The sequence below is a fragment of the Camelus bactrianus genome, chromosome 6 (assembly GCF_048773025.1).
Source record: "Camelus bactrianus isolate YW-2024 breed Bactrian camel chromosome 6, ASM4877302v1, whole genome shotgun sequence".
Taxonomy (NCBI): domain Eukaryota; kingdom Metazoa; phylum Chordata; class Mammalia; order Artiodactyla; family Camelidae; genus Camelus; species Camelus bactrianus.
In genome coordinates this window covers 98274280-98296782 of record NC_133544.1, presented here as the reverse complement: position 1 = coordinate 98296782, position 22503 = coordinate 98274280, and the positions used below count along the sequence as shown (strand labels likewise).

The window sequence follows — 22503 nt, the reverse complement described above, 5'->3', positions numbered from 1 at the left end:
TCCTGGTGGGGACCATCTGGGCTTTGAAGATGGGCTGGAGCAGAACGGTGAGAACTGAGGCTGCAGAGACGGGTGAGGGACCGGATCACACAGGGCCTTGGTAGGGACTCTGGATATCCTTCTGAATACAATGGAAAATTACGAGATTATTTTGCAAAGCAGAACAGCTTGATCCGATTCATAATTTAATAAGACCGTTGTGGGTAATATATGTGGAATAAGCAATGGAAGCAGGGCAAGGTAAGCTGATGGGAAGCCAATGGGAAGAGTGCTGCTGACCTGGAGAGAGACACCGAGGTTGGGCTGGGATGATGGCGGGAGACGGGCTGAAAGGGGGACACGATTTGACAGTAATGGTAACAGGCCTTAATGCTCGAGTTGGACACAGACACAGAGTGGTTCAGGGTGATGGTTATGTGATATTTGGGGCTGAGCCACAGTTTTCGTGCAGAGACCTGAAAGGAGAATAAAGTGGGGACGTTGACATCGGTAAGAAGGGTTGGTGGGTGTTTAATTCCCCCTAGAGCCGCGTCTCTGTTTCTCTGTAGATGAAGTCAGCAGAGCAGGGATGGGTGTTCCTAATTCTGCAGTGAATTGCGTGTCCTTCTCATCGACAAATTCGAGAGGCCGACCTGCCCATCCAATTGCAACATCTTGAATCTGCTTCTTTCTATCCAGGAGGAGATTTCCAACTAAGATGCCACTCAAAAATTCCCATGCCCACAGTTAGAGCTGTGTGCCTTTGGAATGATGTCAGAGATGCCTCCACAGAGGCTTGGTGTGCTCTCTCTCCCTCAGAGCACACAGTTCCCTTCAGTCCGGTGGGTCTCAGCAGAGAAGATTTCACAAGTAGCCCCTCTCAGGCCCTGGGGACCAACCTCATGCTTGGCAGAGCTCTGAAAATGAGCACGAGTTCTGGGCAAAGGGCCTTCTCCAGGGCGCCATCTGGCAGATTACATGAAGACAGTGTACAAAAGAGTGGGAGGGTTGATGGTATAAATGGATTTTACTTTTTGCTCTGAATCTGATTCTGTCCTTCCATTTTATTAAGGAAGAGTTCTTAGGCCAGACATGATTCTCTTTTTTCTTTCTATTTGATCATCCAAGAGGTTTAGATAGGGTATTTGTTTTAGGGTAAGAATCTTTAAAAAAAAAAAAAAACAACTATGCAAATTGTATCTTGTTAGGTATTTGGACAAGTAAATTCTCCCAGCAGTATTGAACCCCCTTGTACCTCCAGGGGTTCTCCAAAGGTTTACATGTTCCAAATCTGACCCAAAACCAATGAGCCTTTTTGTTTTAAGCACTTCACCATGGACAAAAGATGTCACTAAAGAAGGTGAGAAAAGAGCAGGTCCCCATCATCCAGAGTCCCTCCCAAAGGGCACACAGAATTAAGGAGGAGATGAACGAGAGAAACGGTTTATTTATACACAAGCAGGAGCCAACCAGAAAAGTAAGTACCATGTTAAATGGTGAAAGTTAAAGGCTTTTTTATCAACCTAACTTAATAGGGCAAAGGGAGAGGAGAGAATTGGCTTCCATGACAGGTTTTCTTCTACATCTATTGAATCTCAGGTGTCTTCAGCTTAAAGTGCTTTTGTATTAACCATGGGTTCCATCTGACTTTCCATTCCTCGAACTTTGTTTTCTTTTTCAACATTCACTCATGTATTCTGAGCCCCTGGATTTACCACGTGAATTTTAGATTGATTGTCAATTCCTGCAAAACACCACCTGGGATTTGGGTAGGCATTCTTTGAATCCTTAGATCTATTCGTGGACTATTGTCATCTAAGTAGAATGAAGCCTTCTGCTCCATGAATATGGGATTATTCTCTGTGAATGTAGGTCTTAGTTTCTCTCAACAGAATCTCTAATCTATTGTAGTCTTAAGTGTCCAAGTCTGGTACTTCTTCCTCACCTCTTTGGATGCTGATTCAGAAGAGACACGACCTCCTGGAGAACCTCTGCTGCCACGGAGCTGACATGGAACTGCGTCCTGAGAAGACTTTAAATTCTTTTAAAAATAGGATTAATGTAGTTTAATTACTAGATGAGTAATGAATGGGTCACATTAAGATAGGATTTTAATCCTTTTAGAATTAGTAGAGTAATATAGACACAGTACAAAAAATTGAAATATTGCCTAAAAGAGAAGAGATTTGTAATTCCCACCCACAGAGGTGACTATCATGAATGATTTGGTTCTTATGTCTCAGTCTCTGTGTCTCTCAGTATGTCTTTCTCCATCTCTGTCTCTCGCACACTCACAATCAGATCAGTTTACATCTATACTGATTTCACACATATGTGGTCATGCAGATGGGACCATGGGTGCAGACAGTGGGTCTGCATACTTCCACCCTGAGGCCTCCCTTGACATTGGGTTGAGACCAGACACCCACTTTTCCAACTGCACAGCATTCATTCATCCACATGAACCAGAAAAAATGGACCCCATACACTCTTCATCAACATTAGTATTGCTTTAATTCAGACTGTTTCAACCAGTGCTGTGATGATCACCCTTGAAAAGGCATCTTTGAATAGGTGTGTAAGGATTTTAGTGGGATGAACTGTAAGGATCAGAACTTCTGGGGAAGAGCTGCATCTGTGGCCCTTTGATGCGTCCTGCACCCTGTTCTCCTGAAGAGGAGTGTCCCTTCTCTCTTCCCTCCAGGGGATCTGCTGGAGCCTCTGCCTGCTTACATTGTCACCAGGGCTGGTTGTCACCTGACTAAAGACCCGCCAGTGTGATGGTGACCGGTGATCTCTCTGCAGTTTCCTTCTGCCTGTGTTCTCACCTGAGAGGTCAAGCATCTCTAACACACACTGGCCACCTGCATTGCCTCTCATTGGAACTGCCCATGTCTGTTCTGTTTCTGTTTAGAACACTGCGTTTCGAAAGGATTTTGGACTACAGGGATGGGAATCCTTTCTCCAACCTTGGGTTATGAGGAATGCTTTTTTCAGGTTGTGGTCTCACTTTCAAGCAGTTTTTCTGGGCTTTTGCTAATTTTTTTGATTGGTTTTGTTTTTGCCACAGGAAGAGCTAAGCATCTCCCTTATGTCTTCTGGCTGTGGTGTCACAGGGGGAACAGCAGTGTCTACCCTGAGATTATGCACAGAGTTACTAAAAGGGCTTCATTTTGTACATCACATCTTTAATCCCCCTGGATATCCCCTTAAAATGATAAAAATGCTGTTTCAAGTGAAAACAAAAAAAATCCCCAGCCCCAGCTAAAAACAAGTGGGCAGGGACAAAAGAAAACTTTTTTAAAGTTTCATTGACAGGGAACACCAAGGAGAGTTAAAGACACTCAGAGAGAAAGAGGACTTGGTGTTGTCAGGAGCTGGGTGAGGAGGGAGGGGAGTGCGCGCTCTGGATCCAAGGTTTCACTTTGAGGAAAGAAATAGTATGAAACTAGATGGTAGTGATGGTCGCACAACATTGTGAATGCCTCTAATGCTCCTCAGTTGCACAATTTAAAAGGGGAAAAGTCTATATTTTATTAATGAAACTCCAAAAAGAAAAATAAACCTTGCCATAAATGAAGTGAAACAAACAAAGGAAACTACAGAAAACCAAACAAAAACATCTCCAGAGGAAGGGAAGTCAAGTTTGGGAGGGGGAGGGGAATGATAGTGGGAATTTGGAGAACATTTTGGAGAAGAAGGTGTGGGTGGGTGCAGAGGGGGCTCTGTCCCAGTTGGTGGTGATGCCTGAACTGTTTCTCCATTGTCCAGCAGTCCAGCTGCAGATGCAGGTTCAGGAGGAGTTGCAGGAGCGGCAGGAGGGAACTCGCGGTCTCCTGCTGGATCCAGATCATCCTTTTTTTGGTCTCTGACATCTTCCCCTGCCCCTGCCTCCTCTGTAACTATTGGATGTGGAGAGAGATTTAAGTCTTGTGGAAGAGCTCATGCTGTGTGAGAGGAAAAATTTACCCACATGCCTCCCTTTCCATGTGCCTCTTCAAGGACAGAAAACTTCCCAGAGCTTTCCAGACAGCTCCCACCCAGAAAGTGCCCACAGGATGTGTTCTGTGACTGAATTTTTCCAGACAGGTGGTCTGAGGCCATTCTTTTCTCTGGTCCCAACAGTAGCTTCTGGGTACACCTCCTTGTGTGGCCCAGCCCTCGCCCCTCCCTCACCTACACACAAGCATCAGCCCTGCCTTCCTGAACTTCGGGCTCTCTTTTGGGGGCTCCTGGTCCTCCACCTGACTTGCAGCGAGGTGGGCACTGTGCTCCATGTCAGAGCAGGGTGTGCTGAGCAACCCGTCATCCCCGGGCAGGTACCAGGGGAGAGCCCTGGGTGATCTCTGGGTCAGAGGCGTGCCCCACTGATTTGTGGGCCACGGTGGAGGGGACCCTGCCATATCCAGACCCACCTGGATCCTGCGCTGGCCCTCAGAAGAGCGGCACATCAGCCCTTCACTTTGGGGAGGGGGCGTTGGTTTTCTTATTCATCAGCTGCTGTTCAATATGTGGTATCTAGCTCTGCAATGACAGTGACCAGCAGCTGACCCGGCCTGGAAGCCTCAGAGCCCTGCCCGGCCAGGAACACTCCTGCTTCTGTCCACTCGACCCTCTGCTGCCAGATCAGACCGAGACCTTGTTCAGCTCAGACACCCGGGAGGGAAAAGACATACCCAGAATGCATGGGCTCCACCTTGGGCAGCAGGACCCTTCCCTGGCTCTCCACATCCCAGCCAGCCAGCTTTGCCCTGGGCTGTGGATGTGACCGGCCCACCAGGCCTCTGAACTGCTCTTGCTTTGGGCAGAAACCCATCCCCAACTTGACTGCTCCACCTCCACCAGCCAGGACGGGGCAGTCGGGATACCTGGGTGGGATCAGAGTGGTGGCCTGGCCTGGGCGGGCCTGCCCTGGGCCTCCCTGTGTTACCTTTGGGTCTCTCTGGCCAAAAGTCCAGAGGCGCCTTGGGTGAGACATGACCCAGCGCTGGCAGCGTTGGTAAAGCCCCTCGCTGCGGGCTTTCCGGGGTCTGTGGCCTCGGGATATTGGGATGCAGCAGAACGTGACTCTGTCTCCAATCAAGTGAGCTGAGTAGGGACTTCTCTACAGAGTGGGTGCCTGGTGACTTTAGTTCCAAGTTCTGTTGGGCTCTATTGCTGGGAAAATGAGATCACTTCCTGGGGTCCACTTACCCAAGCTTCCTCCTGACACATAGCTCCCCAAGGACCTTTCAGGGCTGCCGATCTATCATTTCTCACTCCATGCCATGTCCACACACAGTGACACCAACTCAGCCCCCCTCATAGCCCTGGGGAGGCCTGGATGCAGCCAGTGCTGCAGCTCTGAAGATACAGCTGGGTTCAGACATGGCTCCCCCCACTCAACAGTGCTATCACCATGGAAAAGCCACGTGCCTCTCAGGGTCTCCCCAATCTTCCGTCAGCACAGTGGGGACCATTCTGGCCCCTGCTTCCTAGAGAAGCCATCCTGTCTCTAGATCTAGAAACACCTACTGCATCTGTCACCCCCATGGGCTGGCATCACAGGGAGCTCGTGCACAGACTTAGCAAAGGAATGACCCCACAGAGGGCTGGCGGAGCGCAGAGCAGATGCCACACAGGCCTGGGTCTGCCCTGAGGTCTGGAGAAAGTCACTTTCCTTATTGCTTGCTTCCCAGCTCCCAGTCGTGCGACTAAATTTAAATACAACTCTGACGTCGTCAGCTCTGGCAAACAACCTCCTAGGTCTTTCTGTCATGTTGACATACAGGCCCAGTGTCTGATCTCGGCCTCTGTGGTGGACTGCCCCACAATGTCTTCATACTTTTTGCCTTCAGTTCCCACGCCCTTTTGTGATCCCCACACCCTCCCTTGGAGGGTGGATGGACTTTGAGACCAGGTTCTGACATGCAGACTGACTTGTGAAAATGTGCGTGAGTTCCACTTCTTCCCAGCTCCAGTTTTCCTTCTCTCTGTCTCTGTCTCTCAGTGCCTCTCTCTCTGTCTTGTCTCTCTGTTTCTCTGTCTCCCCTGCTTCTCTGTGTTTCAGTCTGTCTGTCTCTTTTCCGGTATGTATGTGTGTATATATTTATGTGTATATGTGTGTATTTATGTGTGTGTATTGTTCGGGCCCAGGGCAGGTCACTTCTGAAAATCCCTTGATGACATATTGATTATTTTGAATTCATGTTACTAAAGAAAAATTATCTTTGAAAATTGTGCAAGCACTTTGGTGGAATCTTCTCTAAGGACCAGCACTGCTAGGGAAGTGATGTTCCTGTGGCACTTTGATGTATCCTGTACCTTGTTCTGCCGGAGAGGAGCGTCCATTTGCTCTTCCCTCCAGGGGACCTCCTGGGGCCTCTGCCTGCTCACGTTGTCACCAGGGCTGGTTGTCACCGGGCTAAAGACCTGCCAGTGTGATGGTGGCCATTGCTATCTCTGCAGTCTGTCCATCTGCCTATGTCCTCACCTTACAGGTCGAGCATCTCTAGCACACACTGGCCACCTGCACTGCCTCTCGTTGGAACTGCCTGTGTGTGTTTTGTTTCTTTTCAGAACACTGGGCTTCAAGAGGTTTTTGCACCACAGTGATGTGAAGCTTTTCTCCGACCTTGGGTCATGAGGAAAGCTTTTTCCAGGCTGTGGTTTTTCTTTCCAGCTGTCTTTCTTGGCCTTTGTTTTCTGCTTTAGTTTGGTTTTATTTTGCCACAAGAAGAGCTAAGCATCTCCCTTCTGGCTCTGGTTTCACACTTAGAACAGCAGTGCCTACCACGAGATTATGCACAGAGTTACCAAAAGGGCTTCATTTGGTACGTCTCATCTTTAATCCATCTGGATTTCCCTCTCAAAATACAAAAATGCTAATTCACGTGAAAACAAACAAACAAAAAATTCACCCGTCCCTACTTAAGATATGAGGGCAGCGAGAAAAAAAAGCCACCTTTTATATGATTTCATTGATAGGGAACATCCAGGATAGGTTAAGACAGAGAGAGAAAGGGGATTAGTGCTTCTCATTGGCTGGGGGTGGTAGGATGTGGGGTGCGCTTTGTATACAAGCTTTTAGTTTGAGGAAGGCAATTGTCTAAACCAGTGGTGTTGATCTCACAACATTTTTAATGCACTTAATGCTCCTTAAAATTGCACAATTTAAAATGGGAAAAGGCTAAACTTTATTCTTGTAAACTTAAAACAAAAATAGTATATACTATAATAGAAAAGAAAAATATCTGACTCCATAGAAGATCTGTCCTTTTGGCTTTAACCCTGTGCCCTATTTTCTAGGCTTAATCTTACTAGCTCTGCACCTTTTGTAAAACAGTGTTGCCTTTAGCCTGAAATATACAGGAAAGCCTATTTTCAAGTCTTTGGTCTTTAAGGATTTTAACACTTCTGCACTTATATAAAGACAGCAAGTTGCAGAATAGAAAATAACTTTTGCTTTGTTAGAGGTTTTACAGAGGCCCTATGACCTGGTCTACGTTGACAGCTGCAGACCAAGATAATGGCAGACTAATATCTTGGAGAACCATCTTCCCCAAGTCAGACTTCAGGCTCCTTTTCTAGTAAATAGGGGAGGGGCTGTGGTTGGTTGTTGCAAACTTCTTGGTGTCGGATTTCTTTGTCCTTTGAATCCTTTGTAGCTGTCCACGTGAATCAGATCACCGTGTTCCTGTAACACCTGCAACAAAACAAACTTTTTTCTATTCTGCAACTTGTTATCTTTATAAGAGTGCAGAAGTGTTAATATCCTTAAAGGTCAGAGTTTTGAGAATAGGATCTTCTGTTTATTTCAGCCTAAATGCAACATTGTTTTACAAAAGTTGCAGAGCTAGCAAGACTAAACCTAGAAAACACGGCAGAGGGTTAAAGGAAAGGAAAAGATCCAATATGGAGTCAGATTTGTTCTTCTCTATTACAGTGCCTTTGGGTGAGAGCTAAGAGGATGACTCCTGGGTGGGTCCTCTACAGTCCCAGGCTGCAGTTCAGGCAGGGTCCCTGCCAGATTCACCATGACTTTGGACCTGATCTCCCGCAGAGAAAGTGACAATTATTGGATTAAAATTACCTGTCAAAATCCCTTCAATTGCCTGTAAACTATACCACAGCAGGGGATGTCTCATTGGCCAGTTAACTGCCAGTCTCCCCTGATGCAAGGGACCAGCGTCACGGCGGGATCCATGGTGGCCTGGACAGTGCACATTCCTACTTTTCTCTCCAGCCTTGGCTTCCTAAAATTGATGCTTTGAAAGCTCCGGTCCCTCTTCCCTCTGGCCTGGTGTGAACGAACAAGATACCTGCACCCACCTGGGCTGAGGCCAGGACACGCACACAGCCCCATGCACACAGCCCACCATCTGCTGTCTACCGCTGGGCTCAAGTGCACCCTCTGAAATCCCCCACCCCAAAGGTCCGCGTGCCTAGTGCCTCCGCCCTAGGGGTCCAGATCACCATCAGGACCATCAACCACCCAAGGCCCACAGGCCATTGGCTGGCAGCCTGGGATCACCCTGACCCATCGGGTCAGATGAGACACAGGGTGCGGGGATCAGGGTGCCAGGGCGGGAATTGGAACCTCTTTCAGCCCAGCCTGCCTCGCCCTGTAGCCTCAGACATTAACTATGAAGGTGCACACTAGGCTGGATCCCCCGCTGGTGGCAGTAGTCATCATTACTGGAGCTCAGATTTCCCCACCCCAACCACAGGGTTAGGGGTGAGGGAGTGAGCTTAGGGTAGGGGTGCACTCAGAGTGAAGGGGATCCCATGGTGAGGGGGTATAGGTTGAGGAGTGTGGGGCCGCTCAGATTGGAACTGACCTGGCTGAGAGGTGAGGAGGATAGTTTCAGGATTTTGGGGGTCCTTTGGTGAGGCATGAGGGTGTAGGGGCCATAGGTTAGGACCAAGCAGGACGTAGTGTCAGGGCACAGACCTCAGTGTGAGGAGAAGAAGCCCTGTCTTTAAGGTCTGGTGGCCGACTGGGCCTGGCCAGGGGTGGGAGGGTAGTAACAGGGAGGGGAGGGTGAGCAGGGGAAGTGGGGCTGGCGGGGTGTGGTCTGGCCCAGGGCATTCGTGGTTCTATTTCAGTGCCAGGACCCAGTCGGTGGCGGGGTGAAGGCTCTGGGGATGGAGACCCGGCGGGACGAGCAGGAGGGGCACCACCTGGCTCCTCCCGGCCCCAGTGGCCAGGTCTGGTAAAGCAGGAGACCCACCCGAGCAGTTTGCGCTGCAGGAGGGAGGAGGAGGAGGGGCGCGCACGCGCTGACGGACAGATGCGCGGACGCTGGAACCCGCCCAGAATGAGTGGAAGCTGGCGGCAGCCGGTTGTTCCTGAACCAGCTCCTGGAAGAGGAACACGGCCTGGGATCTGGGCCGCCGCTTGCCCTTGGTTTGGCTGCCGCTGCCGGGCAGTTAAGGGGGCGCTGGTGGGGGCGTGCTGCTCGAAGCCGGCGGGTGACGCCTGGGCTTTGCGACTGAGGAGGCGCACAGGGAGGGGTGCGGAGGTGAGGTCACGGCCGCGCGTCCCGTTAGGACCCTGAGGCGGTTCCCAGCCGCCGCTGTGGTTAGTGGTAACCCCGCTATTAGTAGTTCCTGAACCCCGCGTTTTTGCCGCCGCTTATACCCGGGTTTAGGAGAGCAGGTACTGCCCCGGGAGGTGGGAGGGCACCGGACGGCTCCGAAGCATCTCTGACTGGCCCTCAGACCATGACCTGCTCCCGGGAGGCGGGTGCGGTGCGGTCGTGGGGCCTCGGATGCAATGGGGGCTGCCCCATGAGAGCCCCTGGATTTGCTCCCATCTTCCCCGCGGCCTGACCTTGGGGGCGGCCTCTAAATCCCCAGGTTCTTGTGACTCAGGTTACAAGTCAGGCTGCCCCTGGGAGGTGGGCGCAGTGTGATCAGTGTGCTGGGATGGCTGCAGCAACAGCGGGAAATGGTCGCAAACCCCGCGCTTTCACAGGGCAGCCCCAGTCCCGCCATCGCAGCCGCCGCCATTCCCTGACAGCACAGCACCTGCCTTCCAGGAGCAGGCTGGCCTGTAACCTGAGTTCCACGAATCTGGGGCAGCAGAGGCCAATCTCAGGCCATGCGCTGGGGAGTTTAAAGCCAATCCACGGGCTCTCATGGGCAGACCCCATAACCCGCCACTGCCTTCGACCACACCGCGCCCTCCTTCCAGAAGCAGGCTGACCTGCGGACCGTGCCTGGAGCAGCAAAAGCCGAGCCCTGGACAGGCCGTGGGAGAGAAGGGGGCAAGTCTACCAGCCTGCCAGGTCGCTGCCCATCTCCCTGCCGCTGCCCCAGGTTCGTGGATCACTTGTTTTCAAGTCAGTGGGTTCCTGAGAGGCAGGAGCGGTGCAGTCAGGAGGCGGGGTCTGCGGGGAGGGGTGCTGCCCCAAGGGGATCAGGTGGACTTGCTCCCATCTCCCCCAGGGCCAGATCTGTGGACGGCCTCTGCTGCCCCAGGTTCACAGGACGCATGTCATGTCAGTATGTCCCTGGGAGGAGTGCTCAGTGCCCTCGGGGCAGCCTCAGTGGCTGACAATGATTTTGGAAGTGGGCTCTAGCCCAGCATAACTAACTCTCCTTTCTTCCCTTGCTTCCTCAGTTGGTGGCTGTATAGGCTTTTTCATTATAGGTTATTGCTGGATAATGAACATAGGTTTCTGTGCTATACAGAAGAAATTTTATTTAAAATCTATTTTTATATATAGTGGCTAACATTTGTAAATCTCAAACTCCCAAATATATCCCTTGCCATCCCCTTTCCCTGGTAACCTTAAGATTGTTGACTAAGTCTGCAAGTCTGTTTCTGTTTTGTAGATGAGTTCACAGTGTCTTTTTCTCTATTTTTTTAGATTGCACATATGAGTGATATCATTTGGTATTTTTCTGTTTCTGGCTGCTTTCACTTAGAATGACGATCTCTAGCTCCACCCATGTTGCTGCAAATGGTTTTATTTTGTCCTATTCATGGTAGAGTAATATTCCAGTCTATAAATATGCCACAACTTCTTTATCCAGTCATCTGTTGCTACATTTAGCTTGCCTCCATGTCTCGGCTATTGTATACAGTGATGCTATGAATACTGGGGTGCAGGTATCTTTTCACATTGGAGTTCTTTCCAGTTATATACCCAGATGTGGGATTTCTGGGTCATAGGGTAAGTATACTTTTAGTTTTTTGAGGGATTTCCATGCTTTCCATAATGACTACACCAAACTGGATTCCCACCAGCAGTGTAAGAGGGTACCCTTCCCTCTACAGCCTCTCTAGCATTTATCATTCATGAACTTCTGAGTGATGGCCATTCTGACTGGTGTGAGCTGATACCTCATTGTAGTTTTGATATGAATCTCTCTGTTTGTTAGTGATATCGAGCATTTTTTCATGTGCCTATTGGCCATTTGTGTCTTCATTGGAGAAATGCTTGTTTAAGTCTTCTGCCTATGTTTGGATTGAGTTGTTTATTTTTTTGTTTTTAAGTTGTATGAGCTGTTTATATATTCTGAAAATTAAGGCTTTTTTGTTAGTCGTATCATTTGCAAATATTTTCTCCCATTCGTAGGTTGTTGTTTCCTTTTGTTTTACTTATGGTTGCCTATGCTGTGAAGAAATTTATGAGTTTAATTACGTCCCTTTTGTTTTTTTTTCTCTTATTTCCATTGCCTGGGTAGATTGCCCTAGGAGAACTTTGCTAAGATTTATGGCAGATAATGTTTTGCATATGTTTTCTTTTAGGAGATTTATCATGTCTTGTCCATCTGCATCTTAAGCCTGTACTCTAGATCTGTGCTTCAGTTTTGAATTTTGAGCTTCTTAGAGAACACCTACTCTTAGCTCATATGTCAGATTCAACATGTCTAAAGCTGATTTCATAATCATTTTTCTTGCAGCGTATCCATTTATTCAGTGGCATAATCATTCTTCTAGTCTTGAATATCCAAAGGCTTGGAATGGTCTTTGATTTATATTTCTCTCACCACCCTCCACATATTCTTGGCTTCTGGAACTGTATGTTTTTGGTTTCAAATGTCTATTCTGATTGCTGATACTCTGATGAAGAGCGTTCATCCCTGATACAAGAATTTTTCCTTCTGCTGAATTCTTGGATATTCTCTCCCCTCCTTTCAGTCAACCTTCAGTTTTGACCCTCCAACATCTAGACTCAAGTCAAAGACTTACCACAACCAGATCTCAACCAGGTAGACTCGACCCTTAATCACTTTGGCCTTACCTTATTTGTTCCAATCATTATGTGACTTAGCCTCCTAGGGTAACCTTTGCCTTATTAAAAACCAGGAGTCACCAGTCTTTTCCTATCCAGTCCTCAGTTAAAACAGCTTAGAATTGCCCTGAGAACTAGTTGGAGCCCCATCCCCTTCATTGATTCTTCCCTATTTACTCCAAATACTTCTAGCTCCTCTTTGTATTTCTGCACTGTTCATGATCGGTAGCCTGTAATATAGGCTTTGAGTACTGACTTGGTACCATTGCCGGTTGGTTTCCAATGTGTCTCCTCACTTAGCTGGTAACTGGAGAAGACTCCCTTGTTCAGCCTCCTTTATACCCTCACCCTGCTTAGAATCGGGCAATAGCAGGCATCCAGGCAGTGCTAACCTACTTTATTCGCAGGGGTGGTGGTGTGGAGTATAGTTAATAACTATTAATTCAGTGTTGCAATTAAAAAAGAAAGCCAAGAAAATCCATAAAACTTTATCTCCATGCTCAGTTTAGCGCTTTACCTCAACAGTTTTCTTAACTCTGTGTTTACATTCACATAGTGTTCAGTGCTTGTACAGTTCCCTGAGGCAAGCAGGTGAGTTGTCATTATGTTTGACTTTCACGTTACATTTCATATTGGATATATTTGTGCAATGACAAAACCTTCTTTTATAAGTAAACAGCTGGAAGCCCAGAGAGACTAACAGCATAACCCAGGGTCACCTGGTTAGTGTTTGGCACAGGCCAGGACCGCGGTTCACATCTTCCAGCTGCTCCTCTTCCAGTGCCTTTTCATTCCAGTGCTGGGAAATGTAGCCCCATCAGCCAAACGGCCAAGTCTCATTGCTGCCCCTTTACCTGCCAGTGATGGCAGTGCTACAAAACGTGGCAAACGAAAGGTCAGAAATAGGAGTGATAAAAGACATGGAAGTGCTGGAAATGGATCCTCAGCCTCTTCCTCCCTATTTGAGCACCTCACAAGTGTCCCACTCTGACACTGCTGTTCATTGATTATAACACAGTCTTTAAAATCAGACTGATCTTTTGTAGGACATGCTTTTATCCTGGTCCCTTTCCTGCTAGTAGTCACCGTCATGGGCAGAAAGTGCCTGACTGTGCTCTGTTTGTCACTTAGGTGGGAGGGGAAGTGGGAGACGAAGCGGGTTGAACTGAAGCCGAGCTTTTTACAGCTCTGTTGTTCTAGGACCAGAGCAGTTCCACTCCTGCTTTCATCACCTCTCCACCTCTGAGTCCCAGCCACACACTCCTGCCTGCTTCCCCACATGCCACGTCCTGGGGGAGGACAGTGTGGTTGGCAATGCCCCCTCCACCCTCCGCCTTCCTCACTGGGAGGTGCAGGAGTCTGCTTCAACTTTTGAGCTGTTTTGGTAGTTGGGCTTTTCCAGCCTTTCTAGGCATCTGCTTTCCAGCTCTGGGAAATTGGAGATGTAACTTAACCATACAAGTTCTATACTAATGTATTCAGGGGCATTAATGTGATGTTGTCTTTAAGGTGTTCTGGGACTGGATAGGAGGTTTTTAACACAGGATGCTTCACATCCAATTCTAAAGGCCTACAGGATGCAGGTGTAATTCAAGTTCTTACATGACTGTAAGGCGGACATGGACATTATTTTATAATATGACCATATGTTCATAGATTACGTTTAGTCCGCCGGCTCTGTATCTAATAAAAGTTTAAATTCCAAACGCTTGAAGAAAATTTGCGGACCATGTCTTTTTGCCTGTAACTAGTTGCAAAAACTGAAATCAAGACTCTACCACAAGCCAGTGTTTCCCAGTAGAGAAACCCTCTACTTTTACAACTTCTAAGTAATGCGGTGGTTCTTTGGGTGAGATGAGGGATGCCAGAGTATTTTGTTGGGACACTAGAGTGGCATGACAAGTATTCTGGGACTGGTTACAGTTGAATCTCTGCTTCCTATATCCTGGACTGATTACAGAGTCAATGTTAGTGCGTTAACCAGCTTCTGAATGCAAGGGTAGGTAGGAAGACAACAGAGAAAATAGAAGGATATAAAGTAATGGAGAGACTTCAGAGCAGTACAAATGTTGACTTTGACACCACCAGCTGCTGACGTGAACTTGGCAGGAATTTGTGAGAAATGGTGGGTGTCACTGCAAGCAGGAGAGTCCTGCAGCTTTTGGGGTGAACAGGCAAAGGGGAGAGCAGATATGGTGACCACTCGGGGGCTGATTATTTGTGTCCTGAATGTGAAAATGTCTGGTCTCCTGTTCAATTTTGCAGCCACAACTTCACGTGACTCAGGGCATTATTTCCACCAGAAACCATAAAAACATAAACAACCTCTGTTTCCCAAAGTGTTTGTTCTCGATCTGAGATGATTGTCCTGTGGTGGGAGGTAAGTGGGCGGTGGGTCCTATTACATCACTCCCTTTCACTAAAAGTCTACCTCGCTGCTTTTCACCTTACTGTTAGGGGTGCTGCCATTCTGTTACACCTAGACCTATAATACAGGCTTACCTGAATCCTCACGTGAAGAGGGATAGTTATGTGCAGTTTTAAATAATTGCTTGGGTCATGTGGTCCTTTGTTCCCTCCATTGGAAATCACTGTTCCAGAGCAAATAGTATGAATCTATATAAACTATAATGTTTGTAAGATGTCTTCAGAAGTTTTGCAGTAGGTTTAAATATTTGCTTGGTGATGGCCTCTTGATTGTTTGAAGGAGGCAACCCTCACTAGGGGCTTTGTTGGCTCCCTTAGATTTCCCTTACTGGCAGTAGAGTGTTCGTAGGCAGAGTTAGAAAGTTAACTGGGCTGAGAAGCCGAATTTGCCCGCAGCTGGGAATTGGTAGAAGAGTCAGTTATGGAAGGAAGGATTTAGTATTATCTGGTAGCAGAGTTGTGGGATCCAAGCCCTGGGAAACCTCAGCTTTTGTAGAGTATGTTCTGTAACAATAGGCTATTGGATAATTTTAACACTTGTTATGGGATGTAGAGTTGGGGAAAGACTTAAAAGTGAAAGAACCTTAAAAAAGAATCTCCAAATATTTTAAAGAAAACAGTACTCAGAATGAGAGCTTTCCTGGAAAAGACTAGTTCTTCACTTCACAAGGGAAGCAGGGAGAAGTTGTAACTGCACTTACGGTAACTTAAAAGGTAAACCTTACCCTCCCACTTAGCTGTTTCCTGGTGTAAGTTCATATTCCACATCTGTAGTTTTAGACATGATGTGTCATTTTCTGGTACTCCATTCTGCTTCTGAGTGAGAGACTGACCCAAAGTCACATAGCAATTGAAAAATTGCACAAAAGTCTTTATTGTTAAAAATGTAGATATGTGGCAGGGTGCTGCATTTGCAAATGACTTTCAGTACAGAGAACACTTAAAAGAATGCGGTGTTATTTCCTTTTTATTCCTTTAAGCCTTTGAATAGAAGGTTTTCTTTGCAGAGTTTCTGGAGTACATCAGTACAAGCAGGAACTAAAAATAGCTTTAAGAAAGCACCAGTATAGATGTTGTTTATAGTATGGTATCTGTCTTAAAGTTAACTCTTTAAAGCAGGAAGTTGTAACTCTCAATTTCTTAAGCAAATATAAACATTCTTGACACTTAATGACATACTTTGTGGGGTGAAGCCGCTTTTGCTTCCATTCTGAGCATTGAAAGGCCTTCTATGATACTTCTACCAGTCCTCAATATTTTATTTTCCTTCTGTTGTGAACTTGTTATTAAACTTGAATCAGATATAAATATAATTAACTTGCTACATATGTAGATATTTAGTGTTACATAGTCAGAAAGTTTGTGTACATCACACGTATCTACATAATTCCCCAGGTTCCAACTGTGTTCCTGATAAAAGAATGGTGGGAAATGGCATTATGGGGATATGTCTTACAGTACACAGTGTTTCCCCTGTTCCCTCTACCAGATCTGGATGTTCTTTCATCTTTCGGCTTCTAGAATTTCTACCTCTTTTTCTTAAGACAGGTGTAACTCATCCCCCTGCTCACACAAACATGCGTACACACACACACACACACACACACACACACACACACACACACACACACACACACACACACAATCTGCCGTAGGGAGTAGCGTGCACCATCCCATTCTCCGACTCCAGCTCTGATCCCACACACTGGAGGCAGTGTCTTGCACGAATTCATTTGTAAGTTCCTTTTTAAAACTCGAGTGGTCGGGGAATAGGACTGATATCCTCACCTAGTAGGCAGGCCCTCAAGGATAACTTCTATGGTTAATGCCAGGGTATCTTAATGTTTGAGTACCTCGGTTTCATGTCTTCCTGTACCACCTGTGTGACCCATGATTCCCACAGTTCTGTCTCCCGTTAGACTTTTTCTCTCAAACTCTGGACTCTTATAATATTCTGCTGATTTGGCATCTTCACTTGGAAATCTGATATCTTAAAACCAACATGTGTAAAAACTGAGCTCTTGGTCCTCCTACCCCCCAAACTGGTTCTTTATGCAGCCTCCCCCATTCAGTTAGTGGAAATTTAATCCTTCCAGCTGCTTGGGTCAAAAATCTTGGAGTTATTCTGACTTTCACTGACATACCACATGAATTCTGTCAATAGATCTGGTTTGACACTGCCTTTAAAATATATCCAGAGCCCAGCCAATTCTCACCATGGCTCCTGCTTCCACTGCTGCTTCCCTGCCCTGAGCCACTGTCCTCTCCTCCTGCATAGCCCTTCTCAGTAGCTTCCCACCTTTCATCTCTGACCCGTTTGCACTGTTTTCACCCGGCAGTCAAGTGAGCCTTGAAAACCTATGTTAGATTGTGTCGTCCTTCGCCAGTGCCTCCCCATTTCACTCTGGGTAAAAGCCACAGTCCTTACAATGTCCTCCAAGGCCATACAGGATCTGCACTGACCCTTCTCCGCAGCTCCAGCCATGCCCCCATTCTGAAATATGCGAGGTCACGCTGGCCATGGTGATGGTTATTCCGTCCTCCTGGGACTTCTCACCTCCTAGTCTTAATTCTAACCTCAGTTCACAGTGTGCCCTGCTCTGGTATTTAATACAACATCACCCTCATCCTATACCCTCAACTCTCTTTACTTTGCCCTTTTTACTTTTTTCCATGGTTCCTCTTTCCTAGCATGCCACCTCCTCTGCTGCTCTGTTGTGTGTATTGTCATCTCCACCCCCCACCCCAGCTAGACTCCAACCAAGCTCCGTGAGGACAGGACTTTTGTTTTGTTTATTGATCTATTCCAAATGCCTAGAGTAGTCCTGGGTACATTGTAGGCCGTCAAAAATTATTTGCTAAATAAATTAAAAGGCTATTTTAAAAATGAATCATCCTTTCAGGAACAGGTGAGGAAAGGAAGCTGCATGAAGGAAAATGGTGCAGTAAATAATGATATTTCCCTGTTGTACTATGTATGATATATATATATGTGTTTTAGTCTTAATTTGGTATCTCAGTTTCTTAATTTAATAGCTGTATTAAGGTGTAATTTACAGGCCACACAATTCACATATTATAATTGTACAAGTCAGCCATTTTAACTATTTCTAGAGTTGTGCAACTGTGTCCTCATAAAGTCCCCTTGTGTCCATCCATATGCAGTTCGCCCTCCCCTCAGTGGCACCCTGATTTTATTTGTTTTTGTTTTTTTGGCAATCACATCTGAAAAGAATAGTTTACACAGCAGTACTAATATAGCTTTGCACTTTTAGAAATGACACACTTAAATATGAAATCAGGAGTCATTGCTGAATGTAGGCAGCAGTATCAGACATCGGTGAGAAGAATGGACTTGATTGTCAGGCTGGCTGCGATATTACCCAGCTCCACCATTTACCAAGTTACCCAAATTATTTTCTGTCTCAAGCTCTATATCTGTTATATGGGTGTAATAATAGCAGCTTACAGAGTTGTGAGGATTAAGCAAACAGGGAAACAAAATTTAGTATAGTGGCCAGCTTATGTTATTACCTAAGAAATAGCCTTGCAGGTAGAGAGCAAAATTCAAATCAGTTTCTAAAGTATGTGTAAAATATGATCCAGTTCCTGCCTGGTTTATAAACACGTATGCCTACTGCAGAATGTAAAAGCAGGCTAATTTCCAACAGAAAAGATCATTTCTCAGCATTTCTTTCAAAGGTAGTTGCAAAATAATTTTTACTAAATTTTCTGTGCCCATCTCTGACAGAGCTTTGACACCAGGGAGGTAATTATCTACATTTTTGTTAAAATGATGCTGACCATCAGTAAGTGTTCTGAATTATATTTTAGCCTTTATGTTGGGAAATATTGTGAAACTTCTTCTAAATTAATGGGGGAGGGGCATTCATTGTAGCTCTTGTAGCCTGATAAGGCTTCAATAAATTATCTTTTTTTTAATTTTAATTAAAGTAATTAATTAATTTTTTGCAGGGGGTGGTAATTAGGTTTTTATTTATTTTATTTTTATAGGAAGTTCTGGGGATTGAACCCAGGCCCTTGTGCATGCTAAGAATATGATCTTTCACTTGAGCTATACCCCCCTAAATTATCTTTAATAAGGTCTTTTTCTCTGTTTTGTTATTTTCTTTTATGTACAGATGCACAAAGCAGGGTCATCAGAAGCCTCTCAATTCCAAAGATGATTATAGTGAAAAACATTGCACAGTGACAGTGAATCCTTGGAATATGAAGAAAGATTGTAAAGTCCTGAATGAATTAAGAAGGAATTGTTACATTAACTTACATGTAACCATGGCTCTCTTACCTTTATTTTTCACTTTATAATGAAGATATTCCTCACCCGTCAAGGTTGCTTTGTTAGATATAGGGAATATCTAAAGCCTTTTCTGGAAGTTTTTTAAATAAATAAGAGCAGGTAATTTATCAGAAGTGTGAATGGTGTAATCTGCTCTGTCTAGTATGGTAGCCACCAGCCACATGTGGCTATTGTGAATTGAGATGTTCTATAAGTGGAAAATACATAATGGATTTTCAAGACTTCGTACAACAATAATAATGTAAAATATTTATTAAAAGTTTTCAAATTGTTAATCACACTTTTGAAATGATAGTATATTGGATATTTTGGGATAAATATAATTATTACTGGAATTATTTCACTTTTTCCTTTTTATTTTCTAAATGGGATTACTGGAAAATTGTGACTTGCACTATGTTTCTATTGACAGTGCTGGCTTCTAACTTATTGCAAATAATATGAAAAAAACTTTGATTAAATATTTTATAATTGAGTAGTTGATTTCCATCATATTATTTTCAGGTGTACAACACAGAGGCTCAATATCTTTATAGATTATATTCCATTTAATGTCACCATAAAATAATGGCTATATTTCCCTGTGCTGTATGATACAGCCCTGTAACCTGTCCATTTTATACATAGTACTTTTTACCTCTCAATCCCTTACCCCCTTCCTGCCTCCCTCTCCTCCTTCTCCCAATTGGTAACCACCAGTCTGTTCTGTGTACCTGTGAGTCTATTTCTGTTTTATTATAGTAAATAATTTGTTTTATTTTTTAGATATACATATAAGTTAATAAATAGAATATTTGTTTTTCTTTCTCTGACATATTTCACTTAGCATAATACCCTGTAGGTCCATCCATGTTATTGCAAAAGACATTATTTAATTTTTTAATGGCTGAGCAGTATTCCATTGTGTGTGTGTGTTCATGTGTATATATGTTTGTGTATATGTGTGTATATATGTAAATATACATATATATATATAATATACCACAACTTCTTTATCCAGTCATCTGCCAGTGAACATTTGGTTGGTTTCAGTGTGTTAGCTATTGTAAATAGTGCTGCTGTGAACACTGGGGTGCATGTGTCTTTTGAATTATATTTTTCTCCAGACATATACCCATGAATGGGATTGATGGATCACACGGAAGTATATTTTCAGTTTTTTAAGGAAACTCTATACTGTCCTCCATAGTGGCTGCAACATTAACATTCCCAACTACCAAGTAGGAGGGTTCCTTTTTCTCTTAAGATGTCAAAAATTCCTACATTTATATACTTTCCTTACAGTTTAGGACACAATTTGGCAAAAGCCAGATAGAATTTAATAGGAGTAAATACAGTATTTTTTCAAATGTCCATGCATTATGGATAGATATGTTATTGATGAGTTGGTTCCCTATTTTTGTAGATGCAGAAGTTTTTATAGCTTCACAGACATTTCAGTCTTGCAGAAAGAAAAATGTTTTTGCATTTTGCTGAACTTGTCCGGGTGGCTTTATCGAATTTGGTCCAGGCCTGCAGAGGTGAATACACATCCTTACCTGAAACATTTGAATGTCTGCAAGATTTTAAGAGTCTAGAATGTCAGATCTGGACTATAACTCTGGTGAATGACATCAGTGAGTGGACTCAAGAAAACTCCATTTGAGTGCAAAGCCTTTCATAAGCCAAAAAAGGCTTTGAAATTGTGGCAAAGCCAGAGACTTTTGTGCAACACATATGGCCACAAACCCATGGGGACAACCACAGGCCTTCTGGAGTGCCAAGGGAATTCCATGTGAGGAGTCCAGCACTCACAGGAATCCAACAAGTCCCTGCCAGCCAGAGCACCTTCATTGCTACTGTGGTATTTTGAGCAAATGTCTTTTCTTCAGGTTCAAATTGGTTTGTTGTTTTTTTTTTTATAAAAGAAAATCAAACAACTTCTTGTTCCCTTGGTGAAAGTAAAAGCCTAACATTTTCTGATTTCTTTTGACAGAGAAAACTTGAGCCTATGAATCTAAACTCATCTGTGATGGTCTGCAGCTGGGAGCAAGCAGATCAGTGTCAGTCCCTTTGCAGCCGTTGGCTGGGAGCCTGCATGTTCCCTGGAATGATATTTGAAACATGTCACCCTAGCCGTGCCTTCGCTCTGGACTGGGAGGCGAGTCAGTCAGAATCTGCATTATGGAATGTATGTTTCAGATCCAAAGCTAGGAGATCTTTTTTAATAGCCAGAGAATGTAGTCATAAATATATCTATTAATGTATTTATGCAAGAACAATTTTAAAGTTTTTTTATTATAAAAATTTCCCCCAAAATTGAAAATGAAAGAACATTGGAATTAAAATCCAATGGAATTAAAAACAGTGGAATTAAAAATCATCTGTACCTTAGTTATACATAAAGAATCTTAAAATCCTTCTAAACATTTTTTTTGTTCAAATGTAGATATTTTTCCCTTCCAAAAATGAAAATTATTATTTCACATTTTTTTCTTTTTCCTTTTATTATACATTCCATATCAATAAATATAATTCTTTTAAATCCCTTTTAATGGCTGTTTAACATTATATTGAACAGATATGTAAATAGTCCTAGGTTTAAGAAATTTAAAAAATTGTCATTACAATGCCCCTGCAAAGAATTTTTTCGTGTTTCTATTTTTAGTTACTAATTTGGACTAAAAGTTAACAAGTTTACTTTTCTTCATCTAAAACATTGGTTATTTTATGAATGAATTGTAAGGATTTTAAATAACTTTTCAGTAATTTCAACAAAGAAATTAACTTTAAGGCAAAAATGTATGATGGTTTGCAAATCTATTTTCATTATATCTTCACTTTTACCAGTGTCATATCTGTGTGTGTTTGCACAAGTGCTTTAACTACCAGCAATGTAAGAAAAATCTGTGTACTAAAAATGTGAAAATAGTTTCCTGGTTTGTGTTTTCATTCTCCCAATATAGGTTTTGGATGACAAGCTTGTATTTGCAAAAGTACACACCCTGTGGGAGGTGCTCTGTACATACGCTGAGATACTGTACATAAAATTGCCTCTGAATCCCAATCATCTGAAAACCCTGTCCTCAGCCTTTGATACCTTCAGCTGTTTTATGTAAGTCCTCCGAGTGGATGAAAGTATCAACAACCGGAACAAGAGTTTTTCATTGCCCTATTTGAGAAGAGCTGCGTGAACAACTTTTATATTCAGGATAGAGATACATTCATCAATCCAACCACCAGGAGCCGCACTGTAAGTCTAAACCGAGTTTAGCTGCTGTCTTGGGGGTGATTTAGAACCTGCTGTTGAATTATAAGTGATTTGGTTTTGTTGGTTTGGTTTGGTTTTTAAAAGCTGCCCATAAAAATGAAAAAAGAGAAAGAAAAGAAATATGCCTACAGATTACTGTTAGGATAGTAAACAGTGGCTGGTTATTTACCCTGTATAAACCACACGCTCTCTTAGAATCTATTTAGGTTTACTTCATCCTTTCTCAGATCAAGTATCAAGTAAGGGACAGTTTTAAAAAAAATTCAGGATTAACAGGCTTGTGAGCTCCGGGATCTGCA

General features: G+C 44.3%; 1 long non-coding RNA gene across 2 annotated transcripts in view; it reads left to right on the top strand.

Annotated features, from left to right (window-relative positions):
- Window positions 1–17866: 17866 nt before the first annotated feature.
- The window catches only part of LOC141578003 (uncharacterized), a 46812-nt gene continuing 42175 nt past the window's right edge, over window positions 17867–22503 (top strand). For both annotated transcript variants that reach the window (XR_012507829.1, XR_012507828.1), the window contains exons 1-3: window positions 17867–19053; window positions 20930–21124; window positions 21900–22186. This is a non-coding gene — a long non-coding RNA (uncharacterized LOC141578003). The remainder of the gene's footprint in view (window positions 19054–20929; window positions 21125–21899; window positions 22187–22503) is intronic.